A 4,319-nucleotide genomic window follows, 5' to 3' on the forward strand; every position below is an offset into this window, starting at 1 on the left:
GTTTCTGCTCATTGAACCCTGTGACCTGAGCCTCATCAGAAAAATATGGGGTATCCTTTGGCTTTTGTTTAAAATACTGTCCCTCACATTGTGCTATCCATTGAACAGCTTCCCTGCGTACTTCACGAATCGTCCAATTCGGATTTGCCCGTACTTGATCTCTTAGTCTCACACCCAATGTTTGGTCTCTCACCCCATCACAAAATTGGTCACGAAGATCTTTTTGAGCTTTAGCCTCGGCCAGTTCGTTTGATTTCACAATTTGATCCATTAAAGTCATCAAAACATGGGAATAATCTAACAAAGATTCCCCCTCCCGTTGTTTACGATTAAAGAATCGACGTTGCAGGGAAATATGAGAGTGTGAACACCCATAAACTTCTCTTAGCACTCTAAATATACTTTCTACACATTCCTTTTCTGCCTTTGGGAGATATTTAACTTCTAATCGAGCGGCACCCTCTAAATGATTATACACCCACAATGCTTTCTCTTTAGCTGTAGCTTTAGTATGAACATGCATTTCAACTAGTTCAATCCATTCTTCTACAGTAAGAGCATCAGTCCCATTCAAAACTCCTGAGAATTTTGGTACCTTCTCAGCCTGTTGAATAAACAACACTTGTTGCCCTCTGTCCATTACAGCTGAGTCAGCATTGGCCATATTTCCACTTGAAGACCCTGGAGAGGCTGGTGAATCCACCTCCCGTCTTTGCTGCTCGGAATCCATAGAGCCACTTGCACTCTTTTCCAACGATGTAATCCGAATCCTTCCACAATCTCCGCCGTCCACCACAGCCTAAGGTTGCTCTTGTTAACCCCCCCAAAAAAAAATAAAAAACAATTACTCCCACCAAAATTATCTTTATGCCACCAATAAAGAAAAGCCGACTACGCCAAAATGTTACAATGCATACTCGCACACCCAACCGGTTCAGGTAAAAGTTGCCAGAGTTTATTGGTGGCACTCACACAAAGGCTACACACAAGGATGGTCCCCAAATTACCTCAGCAGAGATGAGCGTTCACATACATCCACAGCACAGCAAACCAAATTGAAGAAAAGAGATACAAACAAATCATAAAATAACTTCAAAGGAACACCATAGTGAAACACTCTGCATACGGTTAATAGATGGCTCATCTCTGCCTACAGCACCTTACCGTCCATCCCTGTGGTACTCACACAGTGAGAGGAGTTTGACAGGAAACAAAAGAACAAACAAACAAACAAAGAAATAACTAGTCCGCCTGGGCCACCATACTAGGCCGAAATACCCTGCTTTACTGGCGGACTAGAGGAAACATCATCATACATCAAAACTGAAAAACAACCCCAAAAATAAAGGAATAACAAGAGCAACGATTAGGCCACACTGAGTCCAAATAGCTGTTGCCACACTGCAAAGGAAAAACAAACCACTTTATTATATTAAAACCTTGTTCCACATTCCCTAATCATACAACCCTCCATACCCGTATAACTAGTCCAATGAGCCCCGCCCATGTGCGCCCTCGCACACGGTCTCGCACAAACACTTCCACGATTCCGGCATGCACATCCACCTACTTCCGACGTCACCAAACTACAATATACAACACGTTAAAACTTTATCCTATTAAAACCACCATCCTATACACCACCATAATCAGACGGGTTACCTTTTCGAAGTTCCACTTGAGTGTTGCACAAGACCCGTCTACCACGCAACAACATCCACCTGAGAGTCGGTGTGTCACCCGCTATTCTTGCCGGCCAGCAACAGACACACTCACAACTCCTTCCTACCGGCTGCCTTTATCCCTCCAGCCACGCCCCTTCTCTTGGTTAACGCCTTCGGTCGTACCCGCTACACATTGTTGATCTTTGAAATAAGCGGTTCTTCAATATTCTCCTTTCACACTTTCACAGGCAAAGCCTAGTTTCAGACTGAAATACTAAGATTGAAACCAGCTTCCTCCGACCTATCGGGCAACATTTCCATTATGTTTTGCTCTTTAATTTCTTTCCGGGCCAAGAAAGCGAAGAAAGACTTTACACCCAAAGTCAGTTGTCGCTCTTCGGGACCTCTCGCACCCGAAGCGAGAATCATACCCCTAGACCAACGAGCCACCAGCATCGACAACTCACCGCATGCATAAAAAAGGCAAATATAGCTGGGGCTGCAGTAAGGAGCACTGCTTAAACACAAGAGAACACTCGTTGTACAATACGTCTACAGTGAGTATAAAATCAATGTTAAGTACACTCTGTCAACACCAAGTACGTGGGGATGTAGCTCAGTGGTAGAGCGCATGCTTCGCATGTATGAGGTCCTGGGTTCAATCCCCAGCATCTCCAAGTGGTTTATTGTCCAGCTGAATTGTGGAACTTAACTCTCTTACAATACTTCTCTGGGGACCGGTTTCACGAAGTAAGCCTTACGGCAACTAAAACGTCTTGCCTTGACATAACGAGCAATGATTGCCTAGGAAGTTGCTCTAGCCTGAGTAGAAAGAGCCACTGTCTTCCCTTTAGCATGTCTGAGGTCCTGGGATTAATACCAGGATCTCCAAGACGTTGCTGGCTTAAAAAAACAAGCACTTAAAAACCTTTTCAAAGATCATTGTTGATCTTTGAAATAAGCGGTTGTTCAATATTCTCCTTTCACACATTTCACAGGCAAAGCCTAGTTTCAGACTGAAATACTAAGATTGAAACCAGCTTCCTCTGACCTATCGGGCAACATTACCATTATGTTTTGCTCTTTAATTTCTTTCCGGGCCAAGAAAGACTTTAAACCCAAAGTCAGTTGTCGATCTTCCGGACCTCTCGCACCCAAAGCGAGAATCATATCCCTAGACCAACGAGCCACCAGCATCGACATCTCACCGCATGCATAAAAAAGGCAAATATAGCAGGGGCTGCAGTAAGGAGCACTGCTCAAACACAAGAGAACACTCGTTGTAAATTACCTCTAAAGTGGGCAAAAAAAACAAGTTAAGTACACTCTGTCAACACCAAGTACGTGGGGATGTAGCTCAGTGGTAGAGCGCATGTATGAGGTCCTGGGTTCAAGCCCCAGCATCTCCAAGTGGTTTATTGTCCAGCTGCATTGCGGAACTTAACTCTCTACAATTCTTCCCTGGGGACCGGTTTCACGAGGTAAGCCTTACGGCGACTAAAATGGGTTGTTTAGGCCCTCTAACAGAAAACGTCTTGCCTTGACATAACGAGCAATGATTGCCTAGGAAGTTGCTCTAGACTGCGTAGAAAGAGCTACTGTCTTCCCTTTAGCATGTCTGAGGTCCTTGGATTAATACCAGGATCTCCAAGACGATGCTCACTTAAAATAACAAGCACTTAAAAACGTTTTCAAAGATCATTGTTGATCTTTGAAATAAGCGGTCGTTCAATATTCTTGAACTGACCCAAAGTCAGTTGTCGCTCTTCGGGACCTCTCGCACCCGAAGCGAGAATCATACCCCTAGATCAACGAGCCACCAGCATCGACAACTCACCGCATGCATAAAAACGCAAATATAGCAGGGGCTGCAGTAAGGAGCACTGCTTAAACACAAGAGAACACTCGTTGTACAATACGTCTACAGTGAGCATAAAATCCATGTTAAGTACACTCTGTCAACACCAAGTACGTGGGGATGTAGCTCAGTGGTAGAGCGCATGCTTTGCATGTATGAGGTCCTGTGTTCAATCCCCAGCATCTCCAAGTGGTTTATTGTCTAGCTGCATTGCGGAACTTAACTCACTTACAATTTTTCCCCGGGGACCGGTTTCACGAGGTAAGCCTTACGGCGACTAAAATGGGTTGTTTAGGCCCTCTAACAGAAAACGTCTTGCCTTGACATAACGAGCAATGATTGCCTAGGAAGTTGCTCTAGCCTGAGAAGAAAGAGCCGCAGTCTTCGCTTTAGCATGTCTGAGGTCCTGGGATTAATACCAGGATCTCCAAGACGTTGCTCACTTAAAAAAACAAGCACTTAAAAACGTTTTCAAAGATCATTGTTGATCTTTGAAATAAACGGTTGTTCAATATTCTCCTTTCACACTTTCACAGGCAAAGCCTAGTTTCAGACTGAAATACTAAGATTGAAACCAGCTTCCTCCGACCTATCGGGCAACATTTCCATTATGTTTTGCTCTTTAATTTCTTTCCGGGCCAAGAAAGCGAAGAAAGACTTTACACCCAAAGTCAGTTGTCGCTCTTCGGGACCTCTCGCACCCGAAGCGAGAATCATACCCCTAGACCAACGAGCCACCAGCATCGACAACTCACCGCATGCATAAAAAAGGCAAATATAGCTGGGGCTGCAGTAAG

The 4,319-nt window shown here is 44.5% G+C and overlaps 1 long non-coding RNA gene across 1 annotated transcript; it reads right to left on the reverse strand.

Moving 5' to 3' along the window:
- Window positions 1–933: 933 nt before the first annotated feature.
- On the reverse strand, window positions 934–1,770 carry LOC306911814. The gene is made up of 3 exons (XR_013788273.1): window positions 1,663–1,770; window positions 1,477–1,586; window positions 934–1,401 (listed from the first exon to the last, which is right to left on the reverse strand). It is a non-coding gene; the product is annotated as an uncharacterized lncRNA (long non-coding RNA).
- Between the last annotated feature and the right edge of the window lie 2,549 nt (window positions 1,771–4,319).

The sequence above is a fragment of the Barbatula barbatula genome, assembly GCF_947034865.1.
Source record: "Barbatula barbatula genome assembly, chromosome: 22".
NCBI classification, from domain to species: domain Eukaryota; kingdom Metazoa; phylum Chordata; class Actinopteri; order Cypriniformes; family Nemacheilidae; genus Barbatula; species Barbatula barbatula.